The 14505-nt window shown below is 46.6% G+C and overlaps 1 protein-coding gene across 2 annotated transcripts in view; it reads right to left on the bottom strand.

The window, feature by feature from the left end:
* Positions 1-14505, bottom strand: part of KCND3 (potassium voltage-gated channel subfamily D member 3) — a 702096-nt gene that overhangs the window by 43461 nt on the left and 644130 nt on the right. The gene's annotated exons all lie outside the window — the stretch shown is intronic.

Consider the following 14505-nt stretch of genomic DNA (forward strand, 5'->3'; position numbering starts at 1 on the left):
CAGCTCTTTTTAGGTTATTTATATCATCTAGGTATATTGTAGATTATACAGAAATATTTGATCTATTTAATCAGCATTCAGGCATTAGGTAGGAAGTAAAGCCCACGTGTATAATGCGAAAAGAGTTATGGGAGAAGTGTTGGGAAATTAAACTTCCTCCAGCATTAAGAAAGGACCACTTATGATTTTTCTTTTTACCTAAATGCATGCATTTTGGCTGAAAATCATTTAGCAACAGGGTTTCAATAACATTTTTGGTATTGTTCTTATGTATTACACTTAGGGATGAGCGAACCCGAACTTTAACTCTGAACATGGACATTTTCCCAGAAGTCTGTTTTTCTGTTTGAGTTTGGTGCCAAATAAAGTTTGTTAAAAAGGCTGCAGCGCAGCCAAGCAAAAAGCGTGTAGGCTGTAGACACTTACGGAGAAATCACATCCATGCCAAATAATAACATAGATGCAATTGGCCGGCATAACATCCAACCTGGATTGTATAAATGCCGGATCATGGGTTATGCCGCCATTTTCCTCTGAACTTGGTGTAGAGTGCCAAAACAGCCTGGTGCAGTGTGCCCAAACAGCCTGGTGCACAGAGCCCTACCATCCTGGTGCACAGTGCCATAACAGCCTAGTGTAAAGTGCCATAACAGCCTGGTGCACAGTGCCATAACAGCCTGGTGTAGAGTGCCCTAACAGCCTGGTACACAGTGCCATAACATCCTGGTGTAGAGTGCCATAACAGCCTGGTGTAAAGTGCCATAACAGCCTGGTGTAAAGTGCCATAACAGCCTGGTGCACAGTGCCATAACAGCCTGGTGTAGAGTGCCCTAACAGCCTGGTACACAGTGCCATAACATCCTGGTGTAGAGTGCCATAACAGCCTGGTGTAAAGTGCCATAACAGCCTGGTGCACAGTGCCATAACAGCCTGGTGCAGCCTGCCCTAACAGCCTGGTGCACAGTAGCATATGAGCCTGGTGTAGGGTGCCCTAACAGTCTGGTGCACAGTGCCATATGAGCCTGGTGTAGGGTGCCCTAACAGCCTGGTGTACAGTGCCATGACAGCCTGGTGTAAAGTGTCATAGCAGCCTTGTGCAGCGTGCTCTAACAGCCTGATGCACAGTTCCATAACAGCCTGGTGTAGAGTGCCATAACAGACTGGTGCAGCATGCTCTAACAGCGTGGTGCACAGTGCCATAACAGCCTGGTATAAAGTGCCAAAACAGCATGGTGCAGCATGCCCTAACAGCCTTTTGCACAGTGCCATAGCAGCCTGGTGTAGAGTACCATGACAGCCTTGTGCATCATGCTCTAACTGTCATGGTTGAGGATTCCTTTCCCTTTCCTCTCAGGGTTATATATATATACCTGCCCTCATCTGGGGTTCATTGTCAGTTATACATTTGTTCTGGCTGTGTGTCTGACCCCCTGGTGTGTTTGCATACTGTTGTCTTTTCCGGCTCTGACTTGATTACTCTTAAGGTACCGTCACATTAAGCGACGCTGCAGCGATAGTGACAACGATGCCGATCGCTGCAGCGTCACTGTTTGATCGCTGGAGAGCTGTCACACAGACCGCTCTCCAGCGACCAACGATGCCGAGGTCCCCGGGTAACCAGGGTAAACATCGGGTTGCTAAGCGCAGGGCCGCGCTTAGTAACCCGATGTTTACCCTGGTTACCAGCGTAAAAGTAAAAAAAACAAACAGTACATGCTCACCTGCGCGTCCCCCCAGCGTCTGCTTCCTGACACTGACTGAGCTCCGGCCCTAACAGCAGAGCGGTGACGTCACCGCTGTGCTTTCACTTTCACTTTAGGGCCGGATCTCAGTCAGAGCAGGAAGCAGACGCTGGGGGACGCGCAGGTGAGCATGTACTGTTTGTTTTTTTTACTTTTACGCTGGTAACCAGGGTAAACATCGGGTTACTAAGCGCGGCCCTGCGCTTAGTAACCCGATGTTTACCCTGGTTACCAGAGTAAAACATCGCTGGTATCGTTGCTTTTGGTGTCAAACACAACGATACACGGCGATCGGACGACCAAATAAAGTTCTGGACTTTATTCAGCGACCAGCGACATCACAGCAGGATCCTGATCGCTGCTGCGTGTCAAACTAAACGATATCGCTAGCGAGGACGCTGCAACGTCACGGATCGCTAGCGATATCGTTTAGTGTGACGGTACCTTTACTCCGCACCCGCCTGCCCCACTATCTCCGGCTCCCTGACCTTTGGCTATGTCCTGAATTCCCTTTATGTCTCACTATTTGGCACCTCATTGACATCCTGACTTGACTTCGGCATGCTCTGACTTCTCTCTGGCGTCGCCGTTCTCCAGGAAGGTGTGTGCTAAACCTGAACAGCGGACATTGCTACCTGTGAGCCGGCTGATCCTCACTAGGAAAAGGACTGTGTTTTTTTGTTCCTTTGCTTTGCTGTTTTGCCCAGAGAGCCATGTTTGCGTTCCCAAGCTTAGTTTATGCTGTCTACAATAAGAAGCCCTGTCTTAAAGAGGCAGTGTTCCAGTCATACATCTGTGTCCAGCCGAGTGAGCCGCTCTATCACAGATGGTGGAGAATGCGGCAGCATTTCCAGAGAGCACGTGTGACGGTCACAAGCCCGCATATGATGTCAGGCAAGATGGAAAGCCACTCTACCACAGGTGTCATAACAGCCTGGTGCAGCCTGTTCTAACAGCCTGGCGCAGAGTGCCATAACAGCCTGGTGTAGAGTGCCACAACCGCCTGGTGCAGAGTACCCTAACAGAGTAATAATCTGCTGGACCTTTCAATTCTCTGCTGTGCATTTTTTTGGAGTGGAAAAAAATGAAAAGTGCATTAAATAGGGGTCGTGGCTGTGGTGCTGCTGGTGGTGCAGCTGCTGCAGGGACAGGATGTGGTAATTCTGTGCCTGCTGCATGACCAAATGAAACACCTTCTTCTTGTGCATGCAGGCGACAGGATGTTCTGCATAATTCCATAGGCCTGAGTAGCGTTGGACGAATGGTCCACCTGCTTCCCTGTTAAAAGTGCAGTGTTGGCACCTGCAGACCCTTGTCACCTGGCTTCCACCTTACCCCCTTGCAAATCAGCCAAGCAGTTTGAGCCCCAAGTCATGCAGCAGCCACTCCTGCGTTTTGATGACTCCGCTGGCTGGGGTTCCGTGGGCCATACACCTGGCCCTGCCCCAGAAGTGGAAGAGATTGAGAGCACTGATGCCCAATAACTTCTTCAGTTGCAGGATGAATACATGGAAGGGTTAGTGCACTCGGTCAGCGGACCACCACAGCATATCTCTGATGATGACGAAACACTGGTATGTGTCTTTCTGCAGTGTGCAGACCGGAGGAGGGCAAGGGCAAATTGCAGATAAGCCGTGACTCATAGATTAACAATGGTCAGACAACAATCTGATTTTTTTTCTGATTGCACTCTTCCATTTTCCTCGCAGATGAGTATGAGCTCTAAGGGTACCGTCACACAGTAGTACCATTTTGATCGCTACGACGGTACGATTTGTGACGTTCTAGCGATATCGTTACGATATCGCAGTGTCTGACACGCAGCAGCGATCAGGGATCCTGCTGAGAATCGTACGTCGTAGCAGATCGTATGGAACTTTCTTTCGTCGCTTGATCACCCGCTGACATCGCTGGATCGTTGTGTGTGACAGCGATCCAGCGATGTGTTCGCTTGTTACCAGGGTAAACATCGGGTAACTAAGCGCAGGGCCGCGCTTAGTAACCCGATGCTTACCGTGGTTACCAGCGTAAAAGTAAAAAAAACAAACAGTACATACTTACATTCCGGTGTCTGTCCCCGGCGTCTCAGCTTCTCTCCACTGTGTGAGCGTCTGCCAGCCGGAAAGCGAGCACAGCGGTGACGTCTGACGTCACCGCTGTGCTTTCCGGCTATGGCGCTCACACAGTGGAGAGAAGCAGAACGCCGGGGACAGACACCGGAATGTAAGTATGTACTGTTTGTTTTTTTTACGTTTACGCTGGTAACCAGGGTAAACATCGGGTTACTAAGCGCGGCCCTGCGCTTAGTTACCCGATGTTTACCCTGGTTACCGGGGACTTCGGCATCGCTCCAGCGCCGTGATTGCAACGTGTGACCGCAGTCTACGACGCTGGAGCGATAATCATACGATCGCTGCGACGTCACGGATCGTGCCGTCGTAGCGATTAAAATGGTACTGTGTGACGGTACCCTAAGTCTTTGTGTCCGTCTTAAATCTTTTATCTACAACTGTACATACCCAGCTTGGTTTTGCTTTATACTGCTTTTCATACTTCCCTATGTCAGTGTATATTAATCCCATGAATCCCATTATTCATATGTTACCACTAAAGATTAAGACACCTTTCCAGGTTCGGTTCGGATTGGCGAACAAGTTCGCCGAACATATCCAAACCCCACTGAATTCAATGAGAGGCAAAATCAAACGCATAGACAACACCTTCAGGGGGGGGGGGGAGCAGAAAGCTGCCAAAACAGCTCAAATTATGAGTAGACACCAGGAAAAGTTAAAACAATTGACCTAGAGTAGAAATAATATAATTGCGCAGCATGGATGCATGAGACAGGGCTTGGACCTGCATTTCTAGCTTAAACATTAATCATTAATAGATGGACGATGACAGGTATAGGCCTAATGCTCTGAGAGCCCTTCCAAATTCAGGCAACACATGGGAAGGAGGCCCAACTTGAAATCCAAACATTTCCAAAATTAGGCACCAGGAAAAGTGGCATCAATTGACCCACAGTAGAAATTTGATAATGGCACAGCAGCAGTCAGCAGTGGGCCATGAAAGAGGTATCAGGGTCTGGGCCAGCATTTACAGCTTTGAATTTAAACTTAAATTAAGATGAGGTGGGTGAGGGACCAGTGTCAGCCTGTTGTGCTGAGAGCCCTAATACCTCATGTAGCAGACCCAACTTGGAGTTCAAACATTTAAAAAAATTGCACAAAAATATTGCCACACATCCACAGAGTAGAAATAGTATAATGGGGCTCTGATTCCCCTTCTGCTACAGGCAACCCACCAGATGGAGACCCAACCTGAATACTCCGCATTTCAAATAATTGTTTGTAACATTAGACCAGTCACATGACCCTCTTCCCATTGGAAAAAATAAAGTTGGATCCAAAATGGCCGACTTCAAAATGGCTGCCACAGTCACCACCCATCTTGAATAGTTTTGCCCCTCACATATGCTACTTAATGGCCCACCCTGTAGATCCATGACTTGTTCATCTTGATGAAAGTTAGGCAGTCAACACTTTCAGGGGACAACCAGATGCGGTTATCCATCAGCACAACATCAGCAGCACTGAAGACACATTCTGAGAAAACGCAGGCTGACGAGCATGACAAATCTGCAAGGTGTGACAGGTGAGCTCAGGCCAATCTTCTATTTTTGAAGACCAAAATACAAAAGGCTCCAACCCCCCCGATGGCATTGATATTATGCTTGAAATACTCTTGCACCATCCCAGTAGTCAGTACTATTTCTAACCCTAAGAATACGGCATCATGTTGTAAATAGTGTAGCAAGAATGCGCTCATGTGTCGAGCGCTTCCATGAGGTACAAGTCCATGGTGTGTTGGTGGCAAGGTAACAATCAAGTTTGCTTCCTCCATCCCCTTTTACCAACAAAGGACAACAGAGATGGGATAATTATCCTCGTCATCTACTGACTGTTGTGTGCCCATCACTTCTTCCTCATTGTCCTACTGAATTTGTTCTTCGGCTTCTGCATCTTCACTAACAGTTTGTGTGGTACCATGAGCCCCCATCGATCACTGCAATCCACCCTCCCATGGTACCCGCCAGTGAGACAACAGTCCATAACTTCCTCATCCTCCTCTGCTTGCACCTCTTCCTCTGGAACCATCACCTCCTCCCACAGACTATTTCAACGTGTGCTCCAGCATATAGATGATCAGAATAGTGATGCTAATGAAGGCATTGTCAGCGCTAACCATCCTAGTAGCCATGTCAAAACTGTGCAGAAGGGTGCAGAGGTCCTTCATCTGTGCCCACTCTGTAAGCTTCATTTGCATCATGTCCGTACTGCATTGGCTCAGGGTGTGCAAAAGGACATACTGCAGCAGGGATCGTGGCTGCTGCCACAGTAGCTGCAACATGTGCAGAGTGGAATTCCACTGTGTCGGCACATCGCATATCAAATGGTTAACCGGTATTGTTTAGGTTAAAAGCCAAATCATAATCTCTATTTACAAGGACGTGTTTCGGGGTGTTGCCCCTCATTAGTGCTAAGCAAGAGATCTGGTTTAGCTGTATTAGAAGCTCTGACGGGCATCTAAGGGGTAACATCCTTCCTTGTGCAACATGTCATGCCTAACATACCTATGTAAGGAGATTTATAGGTCATGCAATGCTCCTTTGTAAAATTAAATATTATTCAGAGGAAGAGGAATTGAACTCTATTGTCACCTATTAGAAGTAGCAATCCTAAAAGTCAATATCGACCCTTTATCAAGCCTAATTATCTAATGTATAGAGATAATAAAGTATTTACATTATTATTTACATTTACTATTTTATGGTGTCCAATATTTGTAGGTGTTTCCGAGTCCATTGGCCCCAACTGGCCTATTCCTACCTCATTAGCATATAATATGCTATGGAATAAAAATTTATTTTTAAAAGCTTGCAGCCTAATTAAGCACAAAAAATACCTTATTAGAAGAAAGGATGAAGTTTTTATACTGCAATAGTAGCAGTTGGGATCAGTCAGAGGACGTGAGAGGTTTCCTTTAATGGATATAGATATTCATAGAAGAATATAGAAGAGAAAATCTTTTAGACACCCTTTTAAAAGGCAGATGTTGGTCTTATAAGCCTTTGTTTAAAAGTGTCTTTGTATTTTATAAATATTTTGCCCTCGCCGTTTCTATTTCCTGTCTATTCTGCTTCATTTTGCTGCTTTGATGTAACATAAATCTTTTATTTTTACACACCTTCATTACTTCTTAATCCCTCTTCTCTCTTTGAGACATGGTCCCCTATTGTGTCTAGAATTACTTCCACTAACAGCTCTATTTACTAACCAAGCGGTAAAATGAGATTTGTTATGATCCTAATAAACCAGACCCGTGCTTCATCTTTCATGATTATTCTTTCCACCTATATTTTGGTGATGAATTCTTAAAGGGCTAGTATGGTTTCAGCAAATAAAGGCTATATTTGTTTAGTGCAGGTTATACCATTTCCAATATACTTTCTCTATCAATTTCTTAGGGTTTTCAAGATTTCTGCTGGCAGTCATTTAGAACCACTGTGCCAGTGGATAAAAAGCTGGCCTGATTACCGTATTTTTCGGACTATAAGACGCACCGTACCATAAGACGCACCCCAAATTTGGGGTGAAAATTGCAGAAAAAAAGATTTTTATAAGATGGGGGTCCGTCTTATTGTCCGAATTTAAGATCTCTTACCTGAGGGCAGGCAGTGGCAGAGCAGGGTCACAAGAGGCAGGGTGTCAGCAGAGGTGCGGTGATGCTGAGACGCGGTGCGCAGTACGGCGTGCACCTGAGCAGGGTCCCTTCCTGCTTAGGTGGGCGATGGCATGGCCTGGTGTCCATTGGGAGGTTGCAGCAGTGCTGAGGTGACGGCAGATGTGTGGTCACTTCCTCAGGTGAGGTGATGCCTGTTGTGAACTCTGTTTTCGGGCTCCCTCTTGTGGTCACAGGTGGTATTGCGTGAGTTTTATTTTTTGGCTCCCCCTGGTGGCTTTGTTTGTTATCTTGCGGGTCTGTGCTGATCAGCTGCCTCGTTATTCTCTAGGGAGGTTCCTATTTAGCTCTGCTTCACCTCCACTTGTTGCCGGCTGTCGATGTATTCAGTGCTATTCTGATTACTCCTGACTATCTTGGTTTTCTGTCTCTTCATGAGAAGCTAAGTTCTGTTTGATTGTTTTTTGCTCATCTGTCTGCAATATGATTTCTGTTTATGATGAATTTAGTCCAGCTTGCTAATATGTGATTTCTTGCTGCTGGTAAGCTCTGGGGTACGGAGTTGCTTCCCCCGCACCTTTAGTTGGTGCGGGGGCTCGAGCAATCTCTGCGTGGATATTTTGAATAGGGTTTTTCATTGACCGCACAGTTCTCTTCCTATTTTCTGCTATCTAGTGTTAGTGGGCCTCATTTGCTAAATCTATTTCATCTCTGCGTATGTGCTTTCCCCTTAACTCACCGTTAATATTTGTGGGGGGCTTTTCAATATCTTTCTGGGACATTTCTCTGAGGCAAGAGAGGACTTACTTTCTCTCTAGGAATAGTTAGTTTCTCAGGCCGTGACGAGACGTCTAGGATTTCTAGGTAACGTTCCATGGCTACTTATAGTTGTTTGCGGATAGGATCAGGTTGCGGTCAATTCAGTTACCACTTCCCCAGAGCTAGTCTTCGGTTCAGTTTCTTAGCTAGTCAGATTTGCGATCCTTGCCACTAGGATCATAACAGTACAGCCGGCCATAAAGTGTTAATTGCATGGCAGAAGTAGGAGAAGAGAAGCCTTGAGTTTTGTTTTTTTTTGTTTTTTTTTGTTGCTGTGTGTCTAGCTGCTGTGTGTCTAGCCTCTCTCCTCCTCTTAATCTTGGTGTGGTTTTGAGTTCAGCTGCTGACATGGATATCCAGAGTTTGGCCTCCAGTGTAGATCATCTTGCTGCAAGAGTACAAAGTATTCAGGATTTTGTTGTTCACAGTCCTATGTCAGAGCCTAGAATACCAATTCCGGAGTTGTTTTCTGGAGATAGATCTAGGTTCCTGAATTTTAAGAACAATTGCAAGTTGTTTCTTTCTTTGAAACCTCGTTCCTCTGGTGATTCCGTTCAGCAAGTTAAGATTATTATTATTATTATTATTATTAGGCTGAGAAAGCTTTGTTGGCCCTCTCTCAGGGGCAAGATGAAGCAGAGGTGTATTGCCAGAAATTTCGGAAATGGTCGGTGCTTACTCAATGGAATGAGTGTGCCCTGGCTGCAAATTTCAGAGAAGGTCTTTCTGAAGCCATTAAGAATGTCATGGTGGGGTTCCCTACGCCTGCAGGTCTGAATGAGTCAATGACTGTGGCCATTCAGATTGATCGGTGTTTGCGGGAGCGCAAACCTGCGCACCATTTGGTGGTGTCTTCTGAACAGACACCTGAGTCTATGCAATGTGATAGAATTCTGACCAGAAGTGAACGGCAAAATGGGTTGTGCTTTTACTGTGGTGACTCAGCTCATGTTATCTCAGCATGCTCTAAGCGCACAAAAAAGATTGATAAGTCTGTCACCATCGGTACTTTACAGCCTAAGTTCATTTTGTCTGTTACCCTGATTTGTTCCCTGTCATCTTACCCGGTTATGGCTTTTGTGGATTCAGGTGCTGCCCTGAGTCTGATGGATTTGTCATTTGCCAGGCGCTGTGGTTTTGTTTTGGAGCCTTTAAAATTCCCTATTCCACTAAGGGGAATTGATGCTACACCATTGGCTATGAATAAACCTCAGTACTGGACGCAAGTGACCATGTGCATGACTCCTATTCATCAGGAGGTGATTCGCTTTCTTGTACTGCATAATTTGCATGATGTCGTCGTGTTGGGTCTGCCATGGTTGCAGACTCATAATCCAGTCCTGGATTGGAAAGCAATGTCTGTGTCAAGTTGGGGTTGCCAGGGAATTCATGGCGACGCTCCTGTGGTGTCAATTGCTTCATCCACTCCTTCTGAAGTCCCTGCGTTTTTGTCGGACTACCAGGATGTATTTGATGAGCCCAAACTCAGTTCTCTACCTCCTCATAGGGATTGTGATTGTGCTATAAATTTGATTCCTGGTAGTAAGTTTCCTAAGGGACGACTCTTCAATTTGTCAGTGCCGGAGCATGCTGCTATGCGGAGTTATGTAAAGGAGTCTTTGGAGAAAGGACTTATTCGCCCCTCCTCCTCCCCTCTTGGTGCGGGGTTCTTTTTTGTGGCTAAGAAGGATGGTTCCCTGAGACCTTGTATTGATTATCGCCTTCTAAATAAGATCACGGTCAAATTTCAGTATCCTTTGCCATTGTTATCTGATCTGTTTGCTCGCATTAGTGGGTCTAGTTGGTTCACCAAGATAGATCTTCGTGGTGCTTATAACCTTGTGCGTATTAAGCAGGGTGATGAATGGAAAACTGCATTTAATACGCCCGAAGGCCACTTTGAGTACTTGGTGATGCCTTTTGGACTTTCTAACGCTCCTTCTGTCTTTCAGTCCTTCATGCACGACATCTTCCGCGAATATCTGGATAAATTTATGATTGTGTATCTGGATGATATTTTGGTTTTTTCTGATGATTGGGAGTCCCATGTTAAGCAGGTCAGGATGGTGTTTTAGGTCCTGCGTGCCAATGCTTTATTTGTGAAGGGCTCAAAATGTCTTTTTGGAGTCCAGAAGGTTTCTTTTTTGGGTTTCATTTTTTCTCCTTCTACTATTAAGATGGACCCAGTCAAGATTCAGGCTATTCATGACTGGACTCAGCCTACATCTGTTAAGAGTCTTCAGAAGTTCTTGGGTTTTGCTAATTTTTACCGTCGCTTCATCGCTAATTTTTCTGGTGTTGTTAAGCCTTTGACGGATTTGACCAAGAAGGGTTCTGATGTTACTAATTGGTCTCCTGCGGCTGTGGAGGCCTTTCGGGAGCTGAAGCACCGGTTTTCTTCTGCTCCGGTCTTATGTCAGCCAGATGTCTCTCTTCCTTTCCAGGTCGAGGTTGATGCTTCTGAGATTGGAGCGGGGGCTGTTTTGTCGCAGAGAAGCTCTGATGGCTCTGTGATGAAGCCATGTGCTTTCTTTTCAAGAAAGTTTTCGCCTGCCGAGCGGAATTATGATGTCGGTAATCGGGAGTTGTTGGCTATGAAGTGGGCATTTGAGGAGTGGCGACATTGGCTCGAGGGAGCTAAGCATCGTGTGGTGGTCTTGACTGATCACAAAAATCTGGTTTATCTCGAGTTGGCCAAGCGGCTGAATCCTAGACAGGCTCGTTGGTCATTGTTTTTGTCTCGTTTTGATTTCGTGGTCTCGTACCTGCCTGGTTCGAAGAATGTGAAGGCTGATGCTCTTTCTAGGAGTTTTGTGCCTGACTCTCCTGGAGATTCAGAGCCGGCTTGTATCCTCAGAGAAGGGGTGATTTTGTCCGCCATCTGCCCAGATTTGCGACGAGTGTTGCAGAAGTTTCAGGCGGATAAACCTGACCGTTGTCCACCGGATAGACTGTTTGTCCCAGATAGATGGACCAGTAGAGTCATTTCCGAGGTTCATTCTTCGGTGTTGGCGGGCCATCCTGGAATATTTGGTACCAGAGATTTGGTGGCCAGGTCCTTTTGGTGGCCTTCCTTGTCGCGGGATGTGCGTTCCTTTGTGCAGTCTTGTGGAATTTGTGCTCGGGCTAAGCCTTGCTGTTCTCGTGCCAGTGGTTTGTTGTTACCTTTGCCTGTCCCGAAGAGGCCTTGGACGCATATTTCCATGGATTTTATTTCAGATCTCCCTGTCTCTCAGAGAATGTCTGTCATCTGGGTGGTGTGTGATCGTTTTTCTAAGATGGTCCATTTGGTGCCCTTGCCTAAGTTGCCTTCCTCCTCCAAGTTGGTTCCACTGTTTTTTCAAAATGTGGTTCGTTTGCACGGGATCCCTGAAAATATTGTTTCCGACAGAGGATCCCAGTTTGTGTCTAGATTTTGGCGGACCTTTTGTGCTAAGATGGGCATTGATTTGTCTTTTTTGTCGGCCTTCCATCCTCAGACGAATGGCCAAACCGAGCGAACTAATCAGACCTTGGAAACTTATTTAAGATGTTTTGTTTCTGCTGATCAGGACGACTGGGTCACTTTTTTGCCATTGGCCGAGTTTGCCCTTAATAATCGGGCTAGTTCTGCTACTTTGGTTTCTCCTTTTTTTTGTAATTCGGGGTTTCATCCTCATTTTTCCTCGGGTCAGGTGGAGCCTTCTGACTGTCCTGGAGTGGATATTGTGGTGGATAGGTTGCATCAGATTTGGGATCATGTGGTGGACAATTTGAAGCTGTCACAAGAGAAGGCTCAGCGCTTTGCCAACCGCCGTCGTGTGGGTCCCCGACTTCGCGTTGGGGACTTGGTGTGGTTGTCTTCTCGCTTTGTTCCTATGAAGGTCTCCTCTCCTAAGTTCAAGCCTCGGTTTATCGGTCCTTATAAGATTTTGGAAGTCCTTAACCCTGTGTCATTTCGTCTGGACCTCCCAGCATCGTTTGCTATTCATAATGTGTTCCATCGGTCGTTGTTGCGGAGGTATGTGGTGCCTGTGGTTCCTTCGGTTGAGCCTCCTGCCCCTGTGCTGGTTGAGGGTGAATTGGAATACGTGGTGGAGAATATCTTGGATTCTCGTGTTTCTAGATGGAGACTTCAGTATTTGGTTAAGTGGAAGGGCTATGGTCAGGAGGATAATTCCTGGGTGGTCGCCTCTGATGTTCATGCGGCCGATTTGGTTCATGCCTTCCATGTGGCTCACCCTGATCGCCCTGGGGGTTTTGATGAGGGTTCGGTGACCCCTCCTCAAGGGGGGGTACTGTTGTGAACTCTGTTTTCGGGCTCCCTCTTGTGGTCACAGGTGGTATTGCGTGAGTTTTATTTTTGGGCTCCCCCTGGTGGCTTTGTTTGTTATCTTGCGGGTCTGTGCTGATCAGCTGCCTCGTTATTCTCTAGGGAGGTTCCTATTTAGCTCTGCTTCACCTCCACTTGTTGCCGGCTGTCGATGTATTCAGTGCTATTCTGATTACTCCTGACTATCTTGGTTTTCTGTCTCTTCATGAGAAGCTAAGTTCTGTTTGATTATTTTTTGCTCATCTGTCTGCAATATGATTTCTGTTTATGATGAATTTAGTCCAGCTTGCTAATATGTGATTTCTTGCTGCTGGTAAGCTCTGAGGTACGGAGTTGCTTCCCCCGCACCGTTAGTTGGTGCGGGGGCTCGAGCAATCTCTGCGTGGATATTTTGAATAGGGTTTTTCATTGACCGCACAGTTCTCTTCCTATTTTCTGCTATCTAGTGTTAGTGGGCCTCATTTGCTAAATCTATTTCATCTCTGCGTATGTGCTTTCCCCTTAACTCACCGTTAATATTTGTGGGGGGCTTTTCTATATCTTTCTGGGACATTTCTCTGAGGCAAGAGAGGACTTACTTTCTCTCTAGGAATAGTTAGTTTCTCAGGCCGTGACGAGACGTCTAGGATTTCTAGGTAACGTTCCACGGCTACTTATAGTTGTTTGCGGATAGGATCAAGTTGCGGTCAATTCAGTTACCACTTCCCCAGAGCTAGTCTTCGGTTCAGTTTCTTAGCTAGTCAGATTTGCGATCCTTGCCACTAGGATCATAACAGATGCCGCAGCCCGGTATCCACGGAGAGCAGCAGAGCTGTGTTAAGCATCAGTTTCTCGGTGGCGGTGGCCATCTTCCTGAGGCCACGCGTGCGCAGATTGAGTACTCTGCTTCCCAGGGCTTCAGGAAAATGGTCGCAGGAGGCCGCGCGAGCGCAGATGGAGATCGTGGTGGCCATTTTCCTGAAGCCGAGATCTCAATCTGCGAACTCGGCTTTAGGAAAATGGCCGCCGCAATCTCAATCTGCGCACGCGCGGCCTCCCGCGGCTATTTTCCTGAAGCCCCAGTAAGCAGAAAACTCAATCTGCGCACGCGAGGCCTCAGGAAGATGGCCGCCGCCACCGGGAAAGCCGTGACTCACCCAGCTCTGCTGCTCTCCTTCGATACCGGGCCGCGGCATCACCTCACCTGTGGAAGGGACCCTGCTCACACCATACCGCTCACCGCGCCTCATCATCCCCGCACCTCTGCTGCCGCCACACTGCCAGTAAGCCTGCATTCCAACTATATGACGCACCCCCCATTTTACTCACAATTTTTTTGGGGAAAAAGTGCGTCTTATGGTCGGAAAAATATGGTATATGATGCACACATCACACCATTGGTCATGTGGTAAAATTTGTTAAACTGTTGAACATTGACTCAACACCTTAACAACCAGAGGTATTTTTATTATTGCATTTACGTTTTTTGTTTCGCTTCTTATTATTCTCCAGGTGATTATGAGTTCACAGACACCAGTGAGCTGCGATCATGTGATGGGGTCACCGATGGATGAGATTTCTGATGCGCTTCCAGTAAGCGCAAATTAAATGCTGCTGTCATAGATTGACAGCGGCATTTAACTAGTTAACAGCTGCGGGTGGATCGTGATTCCACCCGCGGCTGTTGCAGGCAAATGTCAGCTGTATATATCAGCTGACATGTGCCTGGAAAAGTGCGGGCTCAGCACCGGAGCCCGCACCAAACAGGGGGAGTCTGACATCAGCGTACCTTTACACCCGATGTCAGAAAGGGGTTAAAGAGTAACCAACATTTTACTTTTTTATCATAAATCAGTAATACACATGAAAATAAGAAACTTTCTAATTTATCTTATTAGAGAAATCGGC

This window comes from Ranitomeya variabilis, chromosome 3 (assembly GCF_051348905.1).
Source record: "Ranitomeya variabilis isolate aRanVar5 chromosome 3, aRanVar5.hap1, whole genome shotgun sequence".
Taxonomy (NCBI): domain Eukaryota; kingdom Metazoa; phylum Chordata; class Amphibia; order Anura; family Dendrobatidae; genus Ranitomeya; species Ranitomeya variabilis.